Here is a 24734-nt window from a genome sequence, read left to right as displayed (position 1 = left end):
AACGAGGCCCAGCCCGAGAAAACAAGCTGCCTTTAATTTCGGCTCGTGACTTGTGCCTCGTGAGAGGTTACCTCTGTAGTTCACCAAGGAGGACACATTCCAGCAAACAGGCCAGTGACTAAACAACACAGTCTGTTTGTAATTTGTTCCCTCACCCTGAACTCCATTTTCTTTTTTGCAGCCTTTTTATATCATGACTAGGTTTCTGTGACCTAAAATCATCAATAATAAATCACCTCAACATCCAAATGATCTCTCAGGAATTACTCAGAACTGTAAAGGGTGCATCATTTTTAAAACCTGTTGCCTAAAACAATCTGACTAAGACAAAATGTTCAGGTTGTTACTTAAATAACAACAACAATTTGGTTAATTCCGGGTTTTGACATTGCTCTCATCCGTAAACGGGGGATTGGCTCGATTCCTACTGTTTGTGCAGGAAGTCCGCACCTCAACAAACCTGCCCATCCTTTGTCTAAACATCAGGTCATGACGGGACGAAAGTCTCAAGCAGCTCTAAACAAGCGGTTAGTGCGACGCGGCCCCTTTCAAGCCCCATCTTCACAGACATATTCACTAATCCCAACAAAGTAGCAAAGACATTCCTGTTTCCTGGATGAGTAATCCCTTGAGTAGGAGTTCCCTCTGTGTTGCCCAGTGGCATGTCTCGTCTGGGTGATTCCTGTTACCTCCAACAGAGCTTTGGGAAACGCAGAAACGTGGCTTCTCATGCTGCCTTCCCTTTAGCTACAGTCTGAGGTTTGTCAGACAGGACAACATAAAGCATGCAATATGTATGAACCAACCAGGGTCAGCGCTGCCTGCTCACACAACGTGTCTCATAATGGGATGTGCAATAAAAAATGAATGTTCCGCCATAACTCAGACCTTCAGGGTGTTCTGCTTCCTAAAAAATGCACGTTCATCACAATTGTGAGTGGAGCAGCGCTGAAAGATGAAAGTGCAGCCTGTGTTGTGGCTTCACGTGAAACTATTTCTGGGTTTCTGTCCTTCTCTGACCCGCAAAGTTTGGTCCACATCAAAGCTCTGACACATCTGGTTCTGAGCAGCGGCAGAGGGCAGGTGGACGCAAGAGGTCTTCATCGCAGCGCTGGGGGGGTGTCGGGGGGCAGCGAGGGGCGAGGGGCAACGCAGAAACGTTCACCGCACACTTCAGGGAGATTAATCAGACTTTGGACTTTGGATTGTCATTTCCTGCAAAATTAGCTGGACTATAAATCACACCGAGTTGTCCTGTCCTGGCTTAAACCCAGCTACAAGCAGGTACCAGCACTTTGCACCACGACTGATGGTAGTCGTGTACAAGTGCCCTTCGTTCATAGCTGACCACCCGTCACACATGGTTTGGATAAACTAATAGCACTAATGTTTGCAGGGTAAACAGGAAGTGAGAGACAAAAAGGGCAAAAGAATTCAGGAATTCCGCTTTGAGAGACCGCGCGTCTGTCGGTGCGTGTAACCTCTGCTGCCTCGGCCGAGTCATCCTGCAGGAGATTGCCGGCAGGCCTGGGGTCAGGGGTCGCCCCTCTGAGGGAATTATCCCTTTAAAAGGTTATCTGGGCCTCAGTTCAATGCTGTGATGTGATTTCAGTTTGTAATTGTCTATGATTGAAATAATATATAATATCAAACAAGTTCTGAAGGTCATCTTTTTCCCATGGTTCCACTTCTTTTTTCTCCTGAGAAGAATTCTTCAAGCATTCAGCTTGTCTGGCAAATCAATTACAAAAGAAGGAAAAGTATAAGAGCATCTGCCACATCCAAATTCACCCTACACTCATTTATCTGCAACATAAACATACACAGTGTAAATACAAGGATAGTTTGTAGAGTCGCTAATTGTTTAAATGAAGCAAGGAAATCATTTCTCTGCTCTTTGCCTTTTCGCTGTTTGTTGGTTATTCCTGATTAGAAGGGATCTCCATCTGCCTTGCTGGAGCTCGTAAGCCTCCTCAGATCTCCACTTCTTGTTGGGGGAAAGCTCAGCTAAATCCGTGCAAGCCTAATGTTTATCCGATGTGAAAATAATTACTCAAAAGTGTTTTTCTTAATCCTGATAATTAGAGCGCGAAAAGGAAGATCAGTGTCACTGTATATCACGGGGCCCGGGCGATTGACTTCCTGGTCGCTGCAAGTTTCAGGTGGAGATGGGAGCGGATAAAGGTTAGATTAGGTCTAATCCAGAGCAGCAGCAGCCCTTAATCTGTTATGATACAAGGATGATCACTTAAAAAGGTCTGGATCCAGGGCTCTGTCTCCTGGTTGGGCGAGCGAAGGCTCGACTGGGACCCATCTTAAAACCTGCTTAGCGGCACGGTGGCACCAGCAGCTGTGAGCACTTGTGGACGCCCGTGGTTAAAGAGCAATTGGGAGGCGGAAAGAGAGACAGAGGAAGACATCTCAATATCATCCCACACCTGGGTTTCCCCACGCAGGGGGGAACCTGCTCTCGCCCGCTAATCTCAAGATCAACAAGCGGGTTTGAATGCGGGGCTGTGATTTCATTGTGGCACATCAGGGATCTGCCAAATGAAGCCCAGAGTGGCATTAAGGGCCCACACGGAAAACAACTCATCTTGTCAGAGCCGCGGAGGCGGGAGACGGGCGACCTGGCGATATTGGACAGAACGTGATTTCACTCATCACTCCAGATCATATTACTGAACTCCGGGGGGATAGGAGCGCGGGCAAAGGGGGGATTACGGGAGAAAATCTGCGTGGCTCGGTGAATTAGGGTTGGAAACGACGGCGGGGCGGCATGTTGTGCGGTTGGCACGTTCCGACTGCATCGGGTGGATGCCTGTGGACGCACGTGCCAACGAGGGCACCGACGTGGATACAGTGAGACGTTCGAACAGACTAACTGGGTGGAAAATACATGTAGAGGAACAAACACAGCCATTAACAGGGTCATTGATGTGAGATTAAGAATTCAAATTTAAAAACTCTAAGAAGATGGTGACCAGTGCTTAATCTGTCTTCCTTTGTAGATGAATCAAAGAGTATAAAGACACATCTTAGAAATGATGGGAAACAGAAAGAGTCTTAAACCAAGCGTGATTAAAACCCAGGGTGTGGAAATAAAACAGCCTTTTGCCTTGAGTAAACTAAAACTAATTTCCCATATCTTTTATTGATACAGAAATAATAACATAATGGATGTTGAGTCACGAGCATCAATTTGTGGGTTATTGGATGTCGGGGCGCCGCCATTAATTAGTTGCATATTTACCCGCCTGTTTTATATGATAATAGGCAGATGGAATCAATTTACGCATATGTTTATTGACTTTTCTTTTCCAGTCTATTGATTGGCGCAGAAATAACTCAACACCTTGTGGCCTGAATGAGCTTCACGATCTAATTTGGTGTGTTTTTCCTACGTGAGCGTTGAAATGACACTTTTTAATTACCCTCTTACAACTTCTATTGCTTTACATGATTAGTGATGCTACTATTATGGTATGTGATGGCGTGGAGGGAACGGTGCAGTAATTAAACCCCAGGTATCTGATGACCTCCACATTGTGCATTAAAGCTTGGTTTGGAAACTGGGCTCAGTCTGATCTCTATGGACCTGAGTGGACACACTTTGGCCTTAGAGGAGGCATTTACTGTAGGAACATTGCAAAATGTATTGCAATCTGAAAGCTTCACTCACAGCACGTTGCCATGATCTTAAAAAAGAATATTAAGAAGCTTTCATTTAACCTAATTAGGATTATGGCCGCTTTACATCAGTGACCTTCTCTGTGGCTTGTGTGATGGTGACCCCTCTTTTATAAAAGAGCGAAAGTGGCATCACATCTAATAATAAACTGGCCCGATGCCACCGTTTCTCAGAACCACAGGCTGCAGACATACATTTTAAGACCGTACCCAGCCGGTGGAAGCAGCCTCTCCAAAGTCATCGCAGTGGAGGAATTAAGTCCTTCAATATCTCCTTATTTCCTGGAGGACATAGATATAGTTTTCGTGCCACTATGGTAATTTTCTGTAATTAAGAATCTAATCAAAGCATATGCTAAATTGGGCTTTTAATAAACGCATGAGCTCCTGCTGACAGAGGACTGAGAGCTGTTGGGTTACATCCATGTTATTAGATTCCTGTAAGTGATAAAACGAAAGGGGCAAGAAAAGGGAGAAGGAGAAGTGCCATCAGCTTCCAAGAGAAATTATTTCAGGAAGAAATTACGTCTAAAGTGCCCAAATAAAATGTAACATAATTGTAAATGTACTCCAATGAACTAGTTATTGGAAAATTAAATGTATCTGCCATCAGTTTGAGGATAACTGGACGCACAGGTTAGGCCTGTGTTTACCACGTTATTCCAGATTATTGCCATGCTATCGTACGAACCGTCATATGGCAGTCTGATTATATTGGGGCTACCTCTTGCTGATACACCAGAGTGACTCTGGTGAGCACAGGAGGGCATGTGCAATCTCTTTTGTCTGGACATAAAAGAATAAATATCCTGCTAAACCCAGAGTGCTCGCGGTGCCGGGCTAAAGCTGCCGCTCAGTATTCACCACTGCGTCTCTCTGTGCTCTTTGGTTCCACCGTCCTGGAACTTTCCTCTTTTTCTTTTTTTTTCTTTTTTTTTTTTTTTGCCTCTCCCGCAGCAAGATAGCGTAAAGGAGGGGAGGCGGGGGGCGACTGGAGAGCAAGGAGGAAAATGAATTGGGCCTGGCGTTTGATGTGTTGATTGGGAGAGGAGCGAGGACAGCAGCTGCACTCGGAGCCGTCCCCGGGGAGCGCGGGCTCGATAGCTAAATGAAGACCTCTAGTGCTTTCTTGTTAGCCAGGACGGAGCCGGCACCCACATGAAGCACAATTAGTCACCGGTGGCGGCTTACGGTGTCCAGCCATCACGAGGCGCGCAGCGCCTTTCGGGGGACGGGGCGATGGGCCGGCAGCGCCCCGGGCTGCGTCCTGGCCCCGCTGGCCTTTTCAGGCCTCCTTACCACTACAGAGGAGGCAGCAGAGATCCGCAGCCGAGAGGGGCTGCAAATATCTCTCGTCAAATGATCCCTCTGGCATTTGGGATACAGCTGTGCACATCTGATTAGAGCGCGGTCCGCTTTGGCTGAGGAGCGCTCGCTCTTAGATCTCGGCGGCTTTCTCATCTGACACATAAAACGGGGAAAATTCTCAATAGAGTTGCAGTTTGCCCATCAGTCAGTATTAAATCCCTCATGTGAGCGCTAGCCCGCTGGCAAACCGACAGGAGGGAGCTGATTGCTGCTGGGTCTTATGTTTAAGAGAAGCCCAATTCCTGCTCTCTAATTGTTGGCTGTGTGCGTGATGCTTCACGTTGTTGCCATTCAAAAATATATTTCTCGTCACTACTTTTCGGTGTCGTCTCCAAAGAAAAAGGCAGAACAGACTAGTCGTCTGAAAGTATAACAAAGCGCATTTGCTTTTGGCCCGTGTGCTGTCAGCGCCGCGCCCTCGGCGCGTCCGCCTACCTTGGCTGCCGCCGCTAATGCCACTGGAGCAATGCAACATGGGGAAGTTTGTGCCACTGCATGATGAAGCGTTCTATTTATATTAAAATGAGGGAGCTCCTTTGGGAGAAATAGAGGAGAATGGAACAACAAACATGGAGCTTTAGAGACGAAGGAGAGTGTGTGTGTGTGTGTGTGTGGGGGGGGGGGTGACAGCAAAATGGCAACTCCTCCATACAAAGTGGCCCTAAGGACCTCAGGAAGAGTTATAATATGAATGGTGGCATCTTGGAGGACCTTGTGGGTGTGTGGACGCTGTGCCATAAAACAACACCCACGGTAATAAGGTGGAGCTCTTAAATCACCACTACAGGATCCTTTTAAATTGGTCTTAGTTCCCACTTGTTTGTTTTTTTTCTGATAATGCACTGACTGGCATCCAATGACCTGTGATAGATTGCTCTGTCTTCATCTGCTGCTGTTAGTTTATTGACTACTGTCATTCAGTCATTCCGGCCTCAGTGACGTGGTGAAACTATGGGTCTAATAGACAGCACATTATTTTCTAACTCATCCCCGCTTTGATTGCATAAAAACAGGAGGCCTCCTTTAGCACGGCCGGAGCTGCTAAAAAAAGAGCATTCTATACAACGCCTTGCCCTAATAACCTATATTATTGTCCAACCATGGTAATAAAGGCCGGTGGGCAATAACAACTGGTTCTCTCCAAGAGCCCGGCAATAGAAGAATGGACCCTGGCCCCGCAGCCTGTCTAGTTAATTAAGCTCAGGGGTGAAGACGTTATTTGTGGGAAAGAATCCAATTATTTTGCCTCTCCACTCCCGCAGAAGGAGACGGGGCTTGTGTGGTGATGATGATGAAGACGACGATGATGATAGCACTCAGAGCCAGGATAGCCACTTCACCACTTAAGCAGTTCGTTCTTTGTACCTCGGCTGCCTGCCTTCCCGTCTCCTCCCCTCCACGGATTAGCCAATTCCCATATGTAACCTCTTGCCTTTTAAGAGAAACTGTGATATTTCATTTGGTGAAGTGCAAACGTGATGGTTGCTGCTTCGAGGAGCAGGAGGAAAATGATATGTTTCAGCGTGGCTCCTGTGTTTCTGGTGGGAAACTGTTGAGGTGAATCAGAAAGATACCCCTGTTAATTGTAACTTCAAAGCAAAGAGGCTTATATGAAACAAAAGAACCAATTAAAACCCCCTAAACCTTAATTACTACTTTTACGTCTAAAAACACACGGCTCTACATCGCTGCCTGTCTCTGTGTAATAGACGGCCTTGTTTGAACAGAGATTTTTGCATTTCTTCATGCAATTAGTGGCCTTAGGTGGGGATCAGTGAACGCTACTATGAGAGAACTGACTTAAACAAATGTAGCTGTTTTTGAGAAATGTCTCACTTAGGGAGTACTTGAATCTGTGCTTCAAAGCGCTTATTACACATATTTTCATCTGGAGGAGACGTCAGAATAGATGCTAATAGATTAGCAAAGAAACTTAGAAAGTGCTCTACATGAACTCTACTGCTCTAATAGTGCACTATTCTCTCCACCTTATAACTATTAACTATTTAAAATAATAATAATGATTTTTTTCTTTAAATGCCTGGCATTGACAGGAGGAAATGTATCCATCTGTCAGGTTTGACGTGTTTCCCTAATTGGAGTTTTGCCTGAACAAACGTGAGCTTGTCTGATGTGACTGTTTGTGTGTGTTCCCGTGCACATACAAAGACGCGCTATGGGGTTTGACACTTCCCCGTCTCCGCCGGGAGACGCCGGGGCCCCTAATCTGCGCCCGCGAGAGCTCACCCTCCTCGCCCCCGCTGAACTTTGCCTCGGTGCAGGTCACCTCGCCGGGGCCGCGGGGGAGACGGCGCCTCGGCCGAGCCCTAATCCCGCGCAGTCGATAGGAGCTGGAATGGCTGCAGGCCGCGGCTCTGCTCGGGCGCCCCAGGGAGGGCTGCTCATTTCAATAAATGCAAAGTGATGCTGTCCACGATCAGCGAAGGCCACACACATTATTATACACACACATACCCACACACGAGCCACGACTCATATGCACGCAGACGCGCTGCAGAATTGGTTTTGACTCAGGGCGAAATACGGAGGAGGGAGGCGGTGATGTGGTTAAATGACAGGAGCGAGTGGAACTTTTGCTGGCTTGATGCTGTCGATGGGTCGCTGCTGCCCCGATAAGACCTTATTTACATTTGTCAGGGTGGAATTGATTTCTTTCCTGCCCTTTACAGACTGCTCAAACTTCAGATTGAACGGGAGCCGTGTCGCCGGCGCGAGGTCGCGCGATAACGCTGTGAACTGCTTATCAAATGAAATTGAACACATCTTATCTTATCTTATGCTTCACGATGTCACGCGTGTGGTCAAACAAACAAGTTTCTGCGTGTGACGGGAGCATATGTTGACGTTGGCCCCCCGCGGAGAGAAGGCCGCTGCTACATTTGTATTTGTGTGGACGCACGTGTGTGTATGCGTGCGTGCGTATGGGAAGGGGAGGACACAATGAAATGGGTGGCTGAGCGGGCGCCTCCCACCATTAAAGCACTAAATGGGCAGCCAGGGGTCCCGGTGAGTGTGTGAATGAGGGGAGTTCTCCAGGGAGGAGAGGGTCAGCGGGATTCTGATGGGACTGTATGATTAAGGTCAGAGCGGGCTACTAATGCCACTGTGTGCGGGGTGGAGATGGACGGCAAACGCTGAAGGGTTAAGTTCATGATTTTCTTTTTCCACTGGACCAAGGTTAAGATCAGGCAGACAGAAAACGCAGCAGTGCAAATGTTTGTTTGTTTGTTACAGATAAACAGAAGTGGATCCTTGTAGGTTCTCATGATAATGCAAATGTCTACTTTAAAAAGAGGATCAAAATGACAACAAACAATGGATTTAATGGCTGTGTCTGCACATTCAAACCATGCAACATTCAAAATTACTCACTAATCATTAATAGCTTTTTACATCAATCTTCATATATTTGTCTATAAAAAGCCTCAACCTGGGATCAAACCCTTTACTTCCCTGAGGCCCGAGGTCCCTTCCACTGTTTTATGTTTTGATTCAAAGTCCACAAAAAGCAACACGTCCTCAGTTCAGACAAATCGTCCTGTTCGTCATTCTTGCTTTTTAAAAAATTTTCATCCTAATTGATTCATCGACTAATCTGCGATCCTGCGGTCAGCGGCGGCGTGAGGCATCGCCGTCAGGATGGAAAATGTCACTTCGAGGCCGGACTTAACGGCACGCCGGTGGCTCCCACTGCACTTCATTAAAATTTAATGAGATCTAAACAATTCAATGATATTTTGACAGATCCAAGAGGGCGGCTTCCAATGATACTATCAATAAAACATCATCACGGGATAATGACATCCCTGACAGTCGTCCGTCCGGCCGTCTGCGGCCAATCCACAGAACATGTCTGGCTGCAGTGACTGACAGCTACACAGGCAAATAGATAAATTTGACCTCCACTACTGAGGGTATTTCACTTATAGCTGCCAGACAGGCCCTGTAGCAAAAAAGTCTTTATTAACAAGCGACCCCCATCCTCCCTAAAAAAATAAATTACAAGTGGCCCTCCCTGCCCATCTTCTTCAAATCAAACTCTAAAAGATTATTCCACATAATTATACTAAAGGGCAATTGGTTGATATGTGGCAAGGTCGGAGGTCGTGGCCTGGTATAAGCAATCTGTAGGCGCTGGTTGGCAGGTGGTAATACGCGAGCAGGCGTCGGCCTCTAACCCTATTCCCCAGGCTGATTGCTACCTGTCACCTCTCTTCAACTCATGTAAATTGCGTATGCCTTCGTCGGGGGGAGAGAGGGGGGGGGCTGTTGGTTGTATGTGTGAATGCTTTGTGAATTTTTGCCTGCCTGCCTGCGAACGCGTGTAAGTTGGGATGCGTCCACTCGACACCGCCGCTCTCGGGCAGTAATGGCTTCTCGGGCCGATAAGGAGCACTCGCCTCCTAATGGCGTGTGCTCCTCAGGCTACAGCTGAACCGTCTGGACATGGCCTAAGGCGGCCCATAAAAATTCAATAATTGGACTCAGTCAAGTCACGTTGTGTCATTTATTTATTTATTTATTTGAAGATTGGGAGATTAATTATTGTACACCACTCCAATGTGAGCTGACTTGGACCATACGTTTGTGTGGGAGCAGTGGATGTGACCCCCGGATGCATTGGTCCGTCTGATACCAGACTCTTGAATGTGGTAAGACACGTTAAAGGTAAAATCATGCTCACTGCAGGTTTTATTTTCAGACTGTCAAATACTCTCAGTGTGACAGTTTCATTATAAATGACGAACATCAGGTTCAGGTTTTAATCTAAAATGCTGTCTTTTAAAGAATAAGCTGGTAAATATTATATTATTATTATGAGTACTTTAAGATCCACTACTTTTGTTATTTGAACAGTAATAAAAAATGATGTTAATAATAATGGTGAAGCTAAAAAAACACTAAGTCACTGTGTTGTCATTTAAATGACACTGGTTTTGGTAACTGCTCAATTTTGTCTCCCCAAATTTATTAAAAACTATAATGTAGACGTCTGCTCTCCTCTATCAATATAGGAAACATATAAATTTGTCACCAAATAATGAAGTACACAGAACGTATGCTTTATAAATTCCTATTGATTTTTTTTTCTCCAATGTCAAAACGTAAATGTTTCATTTTCAAAAAAAAAAAAAGATAGAGAGAATATATTTGACATGGGGTGACAGGACGCCCCTGGTAGTGGGCTGGGGCAGAGATGAAGTGAGGGTCCCTCTTCGGCTCTGTCAGTTTTTATATGGCATTATTATTCTCCGGGTTATAAATTCTGGCATGTTAAGATCTCCCACAACAACGACATAAAATTCAATCAATGACGCCTCTTCTCTCCGCCCCGACTCTCAGCATCGCAGCTGGGCCGGCTGATGCTTCCTAAATCAAAGCCAGTGGGATTCTGCATAATTTGTGCAGCCGTGGCCCCGGTGAAGGGTCGCACGCAGCGGCCACGCGACTTTATGGAGTTAATGTGAACGGCCGTATAAATGCGGCGACATAAAACACTGCAGCGCTGACGCGCTGCCGTACGTGTTTATTTATTACTGGAGCTACTTGTGAGGACGTCCTACTTTGTCCTGCTGCTGCTGTGTGACAGGTAAAATTACAATTAAAAAAAATGTTTTTTTTAAATCATCAAAATATTCATCCAGGTTGAACATTTATATTTTAGTCCACATGTGGACTGCGTGAGTGGACGCAGCCACAGAAGCGGACCGGTTCTCCATCTGCATGCTGCTGCTTGTCTGCCCGCTGATTGCTTTGATTGATCATTATCTGATGGCCTCTTAATTAGAATGCTAATGAGGGGGAGGTTTTCTGGCCGGCCCCCTCTCCTCCTCCGTGCCTCGTCTCTGAAATGAGGCTTAATGGAAATGCAGTAATGGAAATGACATGGGCGATGTGGGATGGATGATCCCCCAGTTAATAATTCCAATCTGTTAATCAATGGCCTGGTCGATTGGCTGCCACGCAGAGCAGCTATACACAAAAACCACTTGGTGTCAGCACCCTGGGTGAAAGGGATTGTGGGAGATGACAGAGATTCCAGGCTGTGGCTGACTGAGTACATTCGGTTCAACAGGTTTTTTGCACTAGCGATATAAACGCACACAATAATGAAGTGTGTTTCATTTTATATGTAAATAAGTGTTGAGAAGTAGCGTTAGCATGTACCTTTCTAATAACGCCGTCTCCCTAATATAACGGGACTTTGCAGCGCTGCTCACAAGGTTAGATGAACATAGAAATAAATCCTTTTTTCAAGCCGTAGCTGTGTGGAGCTGTGGGTGGGTTTGTTTGAGATCAGCGTGGGGAACGAAAACGTATTAACAGCATAATAACAAAAGATTATGTTCATCTGGGGCGAGGCCCTCCGTTTTCTCGCCAGGCGCTGACGGTGAAGTCTTTATTCTGCGAGTCGGCAGCACGCTGCACCCTTAAAAAGGTTATTATGTTCCCTCACTGTGGCAGCACCGGCCCACGGAGCTCCGATATTGTGACGGGGGTCGCCTGTACCACATTAGAGCCAATAAATGTGCGTTGGCACTTCCTCAATTTAAAGTAAAGCCCCCTTTCTCTTCTACCGTCCTTCTTCATTCCTAATAGGGTATTCCAGCAACACATCTAATAAGTTGTGGGATCTCTGCTGTGGGATAGAGCTGAATATTTATCTTCTCTCTATCTGCAGTTGTTGCAGTGGGAATTTGTCATTTGGTGGATGTTACTTTGTGCAAAATAGCAATCGGGAATTTGTGTTATTCCTAATTAATGTTGTCAACGTGGGCAGTTGCATTTGTATTTTATATATTTCTTAGTTTATTTATAGGTTCAATAATTTCATTTAAAGATAATTTTATTTAACTATTGCTTAATTCCAAAATGTGTTTTGTGTGTGTTTGTTTCACACCACACATTTTACCTTTAGTGCAGGTCTGATGTGCTTGAAGAAGTTTATGTTGGTCAAATCTAAACACATTCTAAACTGGGTTATTGTCTGATGCCCATCATGGGAGCTAATATCAACCTTAGGGATCATCCAAAGCCCACTGGGTCGGCAGAGGACTCCAAATTCATGAGGATCCCATCTGTGTGTGTGTGTGTGTGTGTGTGTGTGTGTGTGTGTGTGTGTGTGTGTGTGTGTGTGTGTGTGTGTGTGTGTGTGACAGTCATAGAAATTTGATGTTATTGTGAGCAGTAACAACCATATCACAGGTTTAAACTTGTTCCTGCAGGAGCAGTAAAAGTAAGAGCTACAGGCCATGAATAATTACACACACACCCAAAACACACACACACACACACACACACACACACACACACACACACGCGTCTTCAGCCTCACATCCGTTACCACATTGAAAGTCTGTAAGTAATGAAGAACATCCTCCACTGGCAGGACAAGCACTTTCAATGACTGATTGGTGATTGATTGCCCGCAAAGCAGCTCCCTAACGGTCACTGTGTGAGGATTTTTCTTTTTATCTTTTTTTCATCCTTACAGAGGAAAGGAGAGGAAAAGATAGAGAGAGGGTGAAGGAGCATGAATTCATTAAATGTGCCAAACCCTTGCCTCTAAAATTGATCTCTCCCCTGATCTCATCTGTATTCCAGATCCATTCCCAGATGATACCAGCTCGATCGAGAGGCAAATGCAATAGAATCATAAATCTCCTTTAATATATCCAGCTTTGGAACATGTGCATCTTTGATGGGATGGTATGATCTAATTAAATAAGCCTCTTCAGCAGTTTGTGCACAGGGTTAGTTCTGATGATTATAAAAATGCTCAATAAAGTAAACAAGTTGATTTTGTTTTATTGTGTTTCTTTACTGCCTTCGAGGGATTTTAAAGGTGACATGAACAGGAACATAAGCTCTTCTTCGTCTCCCGCAATTAACATTAATGAAAGTGTGAATAGCTCCACAGAATGGCTTCAAATTTACTCCCCCGTCGGAGTCAATTAACCCAATGATACATCCTGCCGTGTCCAAGTGATGTGAAGCTTCCTCCCTCCAACCGTCCGCCCGCCTTTGTCAGCACGACCCGTCTTCCTTAAACACACATTGATTTGAGGCGTTGCCACATTAAACATTAACTGGGGCGCTGCGAACACCGGGGCAATTAATAGAGCGGTGACGCCGGGCGAGTTGAATGATGAGCGGTCTGCTGCCACCTGTTCAGCGCGGAGGGACGTTAGCGTCAAACCTTGGCACCCTGCTGTGCGACGCTGATTGAAATTTACAAGGCTACACGCTCACCGCCGGCAGCCATGTTGGATTGGAGCCTCTGAGAAGAGCCATACGTGTAACAGGACGAGCACGAGGCGCGCTACACGGTTCTATGACAAAAGATTCTATAGAGTGAATTATATCAAATTAGTCTAAACGTCCTTTTTATGGCAGATAAGACAATTTTATTTCTTGTACAGCAGCTAAATATCTTAATTCTACAATAATTCTTGTTTTCTTTATCACATAGATCCATAAAAACAGTCTTTTGTTCCTGAGCCGTCTCTTCTTTTGTCGTTTGCTCCTTCTAACAAGGCCTGACAAGTCTAAAGTGGTCCTGTTTGTTCTCCTTTATCAGGCCGACAGCTCCTGGCCTCTTGTATTCAACACACACTACAGTGGAACCAGATGTCCTTTTGCCAGCGGCACAACTTTCAAGTTGACAAGGTCCCCCAGAGAACGGGGGATGGATCGGTGGCAGGCAGCATTTGTGACTAATAGCCAGTTTGATGTGACAGGGCCCCGCCGTCTGGGGAAATTGAAGCACTCTCCGTGTCGATACCTTTTGTGTCTCGCTCAGTTGTAGGTTATTGTTGGCCTGGCCTTGGGGACCCAGAGCCCAGCAGTTTACATTGCAGACACTACGTGGTCAGCACCAACTTTTTTATTGTGGCTATTGATCGGGCCGGGCCGCCCCGCTGTGGCTAATTTGCTTGTTAACATAAATTTGTCCGGGGGGTGGGGGTGTGATGTGGGGGCGGGAGGGGAGGGGCTGGCGGTTAGTCCCCGTCCGCCTGAAGCATCCCGGCTTCCATTTTGTCTCTCCCCGTGTCCGTGCGTTTACCCCGAGTCGTCTTTTTGTGTTTGCGTCCGTGTTGCAGTTCAATACGTTGCTACTATTTATTAAGGAGCTCGTTAAGCTGTCGCTTAATCAATACGGCTTTCCTCCATTCAATGCTCCGTATTAAACTCGAGTTAAACACAAACCAGGCGCAATGACCTTTTTATGGGACCCACTCCGCCAATGAAGTTAACACCAGCGACTGTCCATTTACACCTATAAGCCTGTGTAAGTCATTAACTTCAGAAAATGTCATTTTAAATGACAACACATTGCCGTGAGGGGGCCACACACTTTCTGCCCCCGCCCCGTCTCATGTGTGGAGTCTGTCGGCGTGCGGAGGAATGCCGCGGCTTTCTAACTAACAACAGACTGAATATATCTGTGAGACAGAGACAAAGAACCAAGGCATGAATTTTATATTAAATTCCTTCCGCTAATCCAGTTTGCTGTCGGTCCAGACTGAGTTTAGGCAAAATATTAATAATGCATTGAAAAGAGCTTATTCTTTTCTGCTGGAACGGGTTTAAGGGACTGGTACTTTGTCAAGTTATGCATCTTGGTTATTTGTAAGCACCCAATAACTAAGCAGGTGACAGTTCATTTTATGAGATCTTAAGCCTCCCAAAGCCCAAGAACGCCCCTGGTTGGATTTCCTAATACGACAGAGAGATGGTATGAAAAGGAGATAATGAATGGTGGAGTATTTTCATCCTGTTGCTTTGCATCCTTGAATGCAGCCGCGTGAGGCATCTCCATAACCTTTTACCAGCCAGTTTACATTTCTGTAAACAGCAGCTTCCTATTGTTCCTCTCATCACTTCACACAACATGAGTGTATGTTATATCCCATTTTGCTGAAATTCACTGAATATCTAAGTTCAATCTGTCATGAAACGTTGACGGTCTCCACTCGGGGAAGAGCTAAGTGGATTTGTCTGGCACAGATGGGGATGAAACGCTATAAACACCACTTACTGTCAGCGCGTTGGACTGGTCTCGTGCCCAGCAGTGTTTTGGACGGTGTCTCGGCCCCGGGTGCACGGGCGTTCGCTGTCTCTGCCTCGTCTTGGGGAAGGATAATTTGGGGTCTGTGGAGCGGCCGCCGTCCTGTGGTGGGGGGACACGGCGGGCTGATATGACGCACTGTCTGTGCCCCCCGGCGGGACACGTGTGCACCCGGCCCGTGCGCCCCGCTCCGCATGGTGTCAGGTTTCCCAGAATGCCGCAGCCGCAGAGAATAGGGGAGCGGGAGACGCGGCGGCGGAAGCCGAGAGTGACATCGGGCCGATAAGAACATAGAAACATCGAGAACCTGTCTCTTGGCATTTGAACTGAATAGTATCTGTTATATATAAGTCGGATTTTGTAATAGGTAAAGAATGAAAATATCCTATATTTTATTTTTTCTTGTCTGACCTACAGTTTAAATCTAAGTAAAAAAAATCTTTTTCATTCTCTTTTGTTAGTTGATGTACAACAACGACCGATGGACATGGGCGGCGGCCAATTAGAGACTGGCCTGAGGACACTGGATCCCTCACCTCACCGTGACCTCACCCCGGCCGTAACCCTGACCTTCATCCCACCTCCAACCTCTGAGTTTAACCCCAACACCGAGTCTCAGCCTGGCGCGCACCCTTCAGACCGATGCCCCGTGCCTCCGAGGCACATCTGCTTCGGGATCCGCCGAAGAAACACCACGAAATCTGACTCCCACGTGAAATCCGCTCATTTTCTCAGTGATCCACTGCCGTGAGACAAATGTTGATGCTTCGTCACTGAAGCCAAAGAGGCAGCGTGGCTGCGCGGAGCCCCTCCCAGAGCACTGACGCTGGGCTGCGATGTGTTGGTTCATGCCTTCAGAAAAAGACAAAAATTGGGACTGAACGGATAAGGTATATTATTAGTGTGTTTATTAGGGCAGTTTTCATAGTAAATTAATTAAACTCATTAAATATGATTCTGAAGTCCACTGTTTCCTTTCAGGGTGTGGGTTTGTTTTATACTTGACTGAAGCTCATGCCTTTTTACCGTTTAGCTCCGTTTAGACTAAAGTCCTTGGAACAAGCATTTTCCTACTAAGCAACAAATTAGCGTGAGTGAAGATCACCCAGGTCTCCTCTGCTGAACGTTCCCCCCTGAACTGACCAAGTGGCTCATCTCGCCAGACCACCGGTGGTCTTTTTGATACATGGGCCTGCGAACTGGCCCAGGAGCAAGAGTACAGAAATAAATTTCCCTTCCCTTCCTTTCCTTTCCTGTCCCCTCCCTCCCCCCTCCCTCCCCCCTCCCTCCCCTCGTGTCCTTGTGACTCCCGAGCTTGAGCCGCACTTTTCATCCCGGCCTCGGAAATACTCCCCTGCGGCTTTTGGCTTTAGTTCCCTTTTGCGGCCCAAATCTCTGGACCCCAGAGTAAGCATGAGCCCGGGATGCAATGGGTGGTCACCAGCGAAGCTGCAGACGCCCCGAATGCCGAGGAACACAAAAAAACAGAGGGCGCGTTCTGAGAGAGCCAAAATACAGCCGAATTAAGCAGACATCCTGTCGAGAAACCCTCGCGTTTGAATCCAGATGCTCATATTGCATCTGACAGTTGCCGGACGGTGAAGTTCACATTGAAGCAGCTAGCTTTCTGTTTCTGTTTTCAGCTTTAGCCTCCTAGACTGTAATGAAAGCAAAACAGTCGAAAATTCCCACATTATTAAATAAAACATGTCGGTGGCCAGAGGCCAAACATTGTCACGCTAACAGGATCAGAGCATGCAGTCAAACTCCGCTGTGTTTGTATTTGACCACTTTCATCATTATTTTGAACAAAGGCTGATAAAGTATTAATAGCAAACATTTACAGCTGGATAGAAGGATAGATATTGGTGCTATTGGTAATTTAGCTGCTGGTCTTCAGAGACATGAATTAAATGCCTCCGTGGACATGAAACTCTGTGTCAATACCACACTTAAACGTCCTGTTTAGACCAATCAATTATCGCACATCTACGTAGCAGAGGAGGGGCCCCGGGGCTGGTGCAGCCAGTGCTGTGCAGGGGTCACCATGGGGTCACCGCGGGGTCACCGCGGGGTCACCGCTACAGCCTCTGACCTTGACCGCAGCAGGCAATTAAGGAGACCGGCTCGAGTCTGACACAGCAGAATGATGTGGTGGAGAGTTCAGCACATTAGAAGGTTGAGTAAGTCATCAGGGAAAGATTTAGATCCTCACTGCATCACTTGGCAGAGCCTTTAAATGACTTTAAATTCATATAAAAGGATTTGTGTCATTTAGCACTAGCAAACTGGAAATTTAGCTTTTAGCAAACTAGCTAAATGAGCTAAATGTTTAAAGCAAGGCCAAAGTTACCAGGTCTCGTAGTACAGTTTGTAGAGGAACTGGAGGAACCTTTGTTTAAATTGCTCTTCTTTTGATGCAGATGATGATGAATAACAGCATCGTTTAGTCCAAATGAACAGTGGACTCATTACATTGTATTGAAGACGACAGTCTTGAATCTGTGAATAGACTCAGGCTCCCTGTCCCTGAGGTGCTTTCTACTGTACTGTATGTAGGATTTTATTAGATGACCTCATGCCAGTAATGACACTATGACTAACAGCAGGAAGACACACATAGCTTTGCACAGAAATAACTCCTCAGCTTTTGTGAAATTACTTTCAAGCAATGAAGGCGTTTCCTTCCTCTCTACCCTTAATGCATCAGTGGGCTCTGAGGTACAGTAGATTCTCCACTGCCTCCTCTCTCTCTCTCTCCCTCTCTCTCTCCATCTCTCTCTCTCCACTCCTGACGGCCTTATCGGAGGAATCCTGTCCATAATGGAATCCAGATGGGACGAGATGAGCAAACACAAGACATGGCAAAGATAGAGACATTAATTACCTTTTTGAAAAAGCACATTTTCCAAAGCCCGACTGGATGAATTTGAAATGAAAATAAAAATATCTCGGTCTTTTGGACCAGATGTGATAATTTTAAATGGCAGAAAGCGATAATGATTCTGAACTTATCACGGCGTGATAGATGGTCTCTTTCATCTCGTTCGCCTCTAAATGCTACGTGCCCAGATAGAAAAGGGGAGAAAGGTTGCGTGGGATTCGCGGTGACATAATAAACTTTTCAGCTGTTGTTTGTATCGATATTCGGTTACAAGCCCAGGATGCTGCCAATGGATTCTTTGAGGGATGTTACGGGATGTCTCCTTGTCAAAGCATAGGTTTGTATAAGAAACACAGTCACAGGTCATCTTTGAGAAAATCTACTATATTCCGGGACGAAATGCGCAGAAGCTGCATTGCTCGAAGTAAACCCAGTCTGAAACCCAGAGTATTGCAAAGGGAAGAAGATACAGTAGTAGATGGGGCGGATGAAGTGGGAAAAAAACAGGCCCACCCCCTCCGGTTCCCTCCTCCATGCTGCCTGCTTCTTCTCCTGTTGGTATCCTCAACACCTCTCTTTGGGATTTACTTAGAATATGAAAGGATTGAAGCTACACCTGGCTTGACAGACACTGTGCTGCTTTATTAAACCTCATGCGCCAACGATGGTACCGTATTAAAATTGAAAGAGAGGCAGCGAGAACCCGATTCCTCTGGATAGACAGAGTGAAATCCTTGGTCAAAGCACCCCGGATCTGTCTCCCCTCACACCCAGCTCTGTGTGAAGCACCAGGAGGCCCTATTGATATTTAGATGATGCTGTCATAGGTAGGATGGGTATTTCTTTTTTAAGATATTGATTTTAAATTGCACATTAGGCCTTTTGCACACTCCTGCTATATCTTAAAGATAGGCCACTTCTCCGTTCCCGCAGCGCTTCCCTACGTGTGGGAATTTGTATGGATTTTTTGGGGCTTGTTTGCACTGATGGGGGAGCGAATGCAATAAGTGCTCCATTACTCACACAATCTGTGAGTGCTCAGAAAATTAGTCACCAGTGACCCCTTGGCCCGCTCCTCATACTGATTCGCAGGCAAAAGACCTGATGAGAATGAGAATAAAGTCAAATGAATGGGAAATGCTCTGGAGGCTCCACAGCCGCCGCTGCAGCGGTTTATTCACACGCATGTGTCTGCACTGTTGGACGGATTAATAGAACTAATACACACAGACATGCAAAAATGAGCAACGGCTCCTTGTGAGTAATGACGTTCCCCTGAGGGACCTACTTTACATTTCTATATGTGCAAACATCATCACGAGATTCTACAATTAAGTTCTTCTCACTTATCACATTTGTACAGTAGCTCTACGTTTAGTGTGTGCACATATAAAATGTCTCACATATGTTTAACAAGTCATATTTAATTTGTCATTATGAGATGACCTCACTGCTTTAGTTTTTTTGTGGATTTTCCTACTCTTTTGACTTGTATAATATGATATTCATCAGTAGAAGCTGAAATCATCTGCAGATATATATTTAGGAACACATAATGAGCCTGATTCATCTATGGTTCCTACTCTTCCACACGTCATTATGACTGACTTTCCTACATCCTCTTCACAATAAAGCTTTTAACAAATATTCACCAAGAACAACAAATATCCTTTATGCATGCAATTGCGTCCGTAATCTCAAAATAGCAGCCGAAGCCGCCATGCAAACAACACGAAAGACTGGAACCAGATACAGTTTACATGAAATCTGTGCCTTTAGTGCAGCATCTGACTCTATTTTTAAAAGGGTTTAAAACGACTAAGATTAAAGAACGCGGCAAATCTCCCGGAATTAAATTTCAAATATTCAGAGGAAAACTGGAATTTACTGGAAATCAGTTCCAATCTTACACTTTGAACAGGGAGTAAACATGAGACTGTTGAGGCGTAACTGTTAATAAATAACTTTGTGAATTATTAGCCTTTGAAACGCGCAGTAAATTCTCACACTTTACAAAACATGTATTTGTCGTCAGCTGCCTTTCGTTCGGAGCTCCGAACTTGGATGTGATACTGTAAGTCTGCGCGTCTCCACGGAGACGTGGATGCTGCGCCGCGGGAGGAGGGAGCGCCGCTGGTGCAGAACCTGAAGCTCCTCCGAGTTATTCTTTAATGAAAATAACATGGGATCAGCAGAAATCGAACAAATGATGAGAAACGACTTGGCGGAGGGTTGTTTACTCCCTCTGAGCTGATTCTGAGGGAGGACGAGAGAAAACTCCTTTTCCTGTCTCTTCCACTCTTTCCTCCTCCCGTCCCTTCGCTGCTGCTTCTCTCACTCCCTGCGTCACAGCGAGAGCCTGTGTGCAGCCACACTGCAGGAAGACTTGTGCTGCTTGATTTCATACATGAAATATTAATAAAGCTTGTCTCATCTATTCAGTGTTAACGTTGCACGTTTTAGGCGAAAAAAAAATCATCAAAAATGTTTTCACGTGTTCCAAGCTGAAAATGACACTTCTTAATGTAGTAAATGAAGCTTGAAAACGCTGATCACACAGCGCAGTTGTCTCTACAGAGGGGCACACGGAGCCTGACTAATGCCAGATGCTAGATGTGTGTGAACAAAGAGGACACACACATGTAATCCCTTTGGGTTTGGGCCCGAGCGACACTGTCTCTCCGATGGGTGCCAGCGGTGACTGTCTGAGCCTTGACATCACAGGGAGCGGCGGAGGAGACCCTCCCGCTGACGAGGGGTGAGATGGAAAATCCATTTACTGAGCTGAGTCATGAGCAGAGAACGGAGCGCGTTCTCGCTGCGAAACGGACCCGTGACGAAAACGCGGCCGAACGTATGGAAATGCGGAGGCCGGTCCAACGGCGGGGGAAACTAAAGCAGAGATAAAAACCTGAACCAGCTCCATGTTTCCAGCCCATTTATCTCGGTAGATTACGACACTTAGAGCAGCTGGTGAGAAGGAATAGAAGTCGTACGTATAGAAACACATTTAACTGTGTGAATCTACAAACGTTTAGTTCAACTTAAGTTTATTCTAGCTGAAATATCTCAGAATGGGCCTTTTCTGAGGGTTCCATCATGTACGTGTGGAACGGCGACAGTTTCACAACATGCGAGACTGTCCTTGAAACGATGGCACCACATGATCCGTGGACAAATACCTTCCACGCGCACTTAATCTGTGGGATCACGCGCGAGATTAGATCAGATCATTAATGAGGCGTTTAAGCGGCGTCACCTGGTCCGCGCTCAGCTGTGTCGCCGCTGTCTGTGAGCGAAGCCGCCGCCGCCGCCCTCTCGGCCCAAGATGGCGTCACACGTGACACGAAAACTTTAGCGACGAACCGTATCTCACTTCAAGATGTACATCGGCCGATTCGCTGAAGCAGCCACGACTCCGAACGGGAGATCTGAGGAAATTCCTTTGTGATGGGTGGGGAGAGACGATTATTTATGGCGTTGTTTTCGCTTATGTATTGCCTTAATTAAAACACGTTGGCTTCCAAAAGCAATATAAGGAACAAATTGCTTTGGCATGGCGGTGGCAGTTGGAGGACAGACTCCGCATATTGGCAGATCAAATGAGACGGGATTTGGAGTCTTTGAAACTACACTTGTGCTTCAGAGTATGGTAATGAGGCCTAGCAGGATGATATCACCATCCCCAAATATTTAGTTTGTCATTTTGTGGTAATAGCCGCTCTGTGTGTGTATGTGCGGAGCAGCTTGGGACGGCCTGCTGCGCATCTGAGGATTACTTTTATAGATTAGATCACTTTAGGAGATACCTGCTTCATGAAGCAGTCATTCTTATCCTCCTTCTTATTCTTATAGACGCAGGGGATGTCGGTTTCATTTGAATTGTCTTGGATTTTCAGCCGTTTAACCTTAACGGCTGTATAATTCTGTAAATATCCCAGCATCTGTACGTGTGGCTTCCAGGCATGGGAATGCGTCGAGCTGGTTTTAATTGTCCGTCCATGACTGTAGCTGCGACTGGGAGGAGGAGACGATGAGCGGAGCCCTCCTCAAACAGCAGGGCCGCTCGGCGACGCGCTGCAGCCGCGACGGCCTCCTCGGGTGCGCGGAGGCCCTCCCCTCCTGCGTTTCGGGGGGAACATGTGTTTGCCTGTCTCTGCTTCTGTCAACAGCCTCCACTACAGTGGCAGAGACCAAAGCGAGTCGCGCTCCTCGTGTGCCGCGCGGGGGGGACGTGACGTGACGACTCATTTCACGGCGACGCACTGGTGCGGTTTCTCTGTGAACGCGGACACGGCGAAGGCTGTTTTTGGACGCAGACGCTTGTGGTGGCGACGAAACATGACACACGGCCTTCCAGAAAAGAGAGGGAGTAAAAAGGAAGGGTTTCTGTTGTAAACCGAAGTCTGCCCCTCGACCTCTCGCTCCCCCCAACTATGAGACTCGCTGCTTCTCCTCTTTAGAGCAGAAGACTGGAACCAGATGTTTTTAACAGATAACAAATGTCAGCGGCGATAGAAGACAGCACACCTGGTACAGTACAGACAAGCAGCCAGCGTTACGGCTCCATTGTGCTTGGGTTTTCAGGAACCGAATGAATCACTTGAAGCGAAGAACCACCTATAACATGTCAAAATACAAAACAGATGTTTGAACATTGGAGCATTTGTCAATATAAACAAACATCGAGCGGACTTTGTGTAGGTTCAATGCATTTGCCTTCACGTTCACATGAAGGAAAAAAAAATTCCCAGTATGACACAAACTGGGTGAACTGGTGAGGCAGCGACTGTTTGCTCTCTCCGCTGGTGGGGCTGACGTGCATCACGTCACAGCCACATACTGTGTATAAAATACTCAACACATCCGCCATCCATTACCCGCGTCAGCATTGACAGCCCAGCGACCCTGATCTATTAAGAGATACCGCGGCCGATCTGTGGTTAATGCTACGCAGCACTGACATCATCTGAACCTTCTACAGTCTGGCGTGTCTCCGTAATAACAAGGCTGGTACGGGTTTTCTTGCCGACAGGGAGACCAGAGGAGGGAGGGTGGTCCGGTCCCCCAGTCGCCGATGATTGATGATGCTTCTTGTGACACTGACAGAGAGGGATCAGCAAAACAACCAACTACTTCTGCATAACTCTGCTTGAGCCAGACGCCAGCCACGCTATTGTGTCATCACACACACGGAGACGCTGGTAAACACGTCCGCCCAGCGTGAGCACACACACACACACACACACACACACACACACACACACACACACACGGGATGGGGTTGATTTATCGTGGCTAAAGCATAGTTTCTCATACGCGTTGTGTTTGCACCCTCATACGAGCCGACGCAACACTGATTGTCTACTGTTCTTAATGGCTTGGATTACTCCTACACCTGTGCTCCCAGCTCTCCGTTTGGGTTGTCCTCTTTCCAAAATCAGCTTCTAGCCACCTGTTCTGCCAACCATAAGGCTCTCTGGGAAACAAGAACAGCCATAGTGTGCGCTGTAAAAAATGGCGTGCAATTACAAAAATAAGTTTTGCGCTGCTCCAATTGAAATCTCATAATATCTATTTTGCTTTGAGACGTTGCTTTAAACAGCAGGTTGCAGGTCAGCGTCCCCTTTGTAGAGTGAAGCACGCACATGAAACCATCATATTCTTTTTAAATAGACTAGTCCAGACATTAGCTCAAGCTAACGCCAGCATAGCGAAAGAACTCTGTCTCAGCGATCTGACTTTGGACACTTCTTGCAGCGTGCTCGCTCTTAAATCATCATTTTTCAGCTTCGCTCTTGCAGCTGCCCAGATGTTTGATTTACAGCATCAATATCTCAGGCCACATTCATTTTTATTGAGTTATCAATTTCTCTGCATAAAGACCTCTAACAAACGTCTGTGACAACTCCCAGCACACATAGAGATGACATTTCTGGTGCCGGCCATTAACAATATATCTAGTTGCAGTCAGAATGGACCGTTTTATTGCTGAGCGCATATCAAATAATGGCGTCTGTTGGGGCATGGATGTGAACAGGACACATCAATTTCTCCCGCGCAGCCAGCAGACCCAGAATTCCTCACATGGTTCAAAAAATAACAAAAAACAAAAACGTGTTGAGGCTGATACACAGCGCCTGGTAATCAATACTACCGGCACAGCTGTCGGACCATAAAATGGGCCATAACGTGGAGACGGGCTTTTCCTTTCTGTCAATGGGCTCCAGGCTGCTGCTAGATCTGGATAAAGACAGGAGTGACACGATCAGTTTCCTCTTTCATCTCTTCGAGTCCACAAAAAAGTTATAAAATCTAAGTAATATTAAGTATTATTAAAGTAATATTTGAATTTGGGCTGTGTGCATTAAATTCAGCTAATAGTGGATTTTCGTGCGCAGTGTTTTCCTCCTCACACACAGTCCCAGCAGTGAAATACTGTACTACAGTGCAGCGCTGCAACCTGATCCGTTTCAGACGAGACCTTGAAGTTGGCCAGAACCACATCTATCAGTGACTAAATCTGTCCTTGCATTCTCAGGGAAGACTCTCAAGGATAAAGCAAGTCTTCAAAAGCATCTCTGCCTTTTGATGTAAACTTCTGTGACTGGTAGGGTGCCTCTTCAGCCGCGCCGCCTTTTAATTGATTATGTGAGGCAGAGGGCACCGTATCGTAAATGAGGTGATAGACAAAGACCG

At 46.3% G+C, this 24734-nt stretch overlaps 1 long non-coding RNA gene across 1 annotated transcript in view; it reads left to right on the top strand.

Moving 5' to 3' along the window:
* The window catches only part of LOC129604753 (uncharacterized), a 36670-nt gene extending 20583 nt beyond the window's left edge, over nucleotides 1-16087 (top strand). Inside the window, exon 3 of the long non-coding RNA XR_008695935.1 lies at nucleotides 15613-16087. This is a non-coding gene — a long non-coding RNA (uncharacterized LOC129604753). The remainder of the gene's footprint in view (nucleotides 1-15612) is intronic.
* Nucleotides 16088-24734: the final 8647 nt, after the last annotated feature.

Source organism: Betta splendens, chromosome 10, assembly GCF_900634795.4.
Source record: "Betta splendens chromosome 10, fBetSpl5.4, whole genome shotgun sequence".
NCBI classification, from domain to species: domain Eukaryota; kingdom Metazoa; phylum Chordata; class Actinopteri; order Anabantiformes; family Osphronemidae; genus Betta; species Betta splendens.
This window is presented reverse-complemented; position numbering and strand designations above follow the sequence as displayed.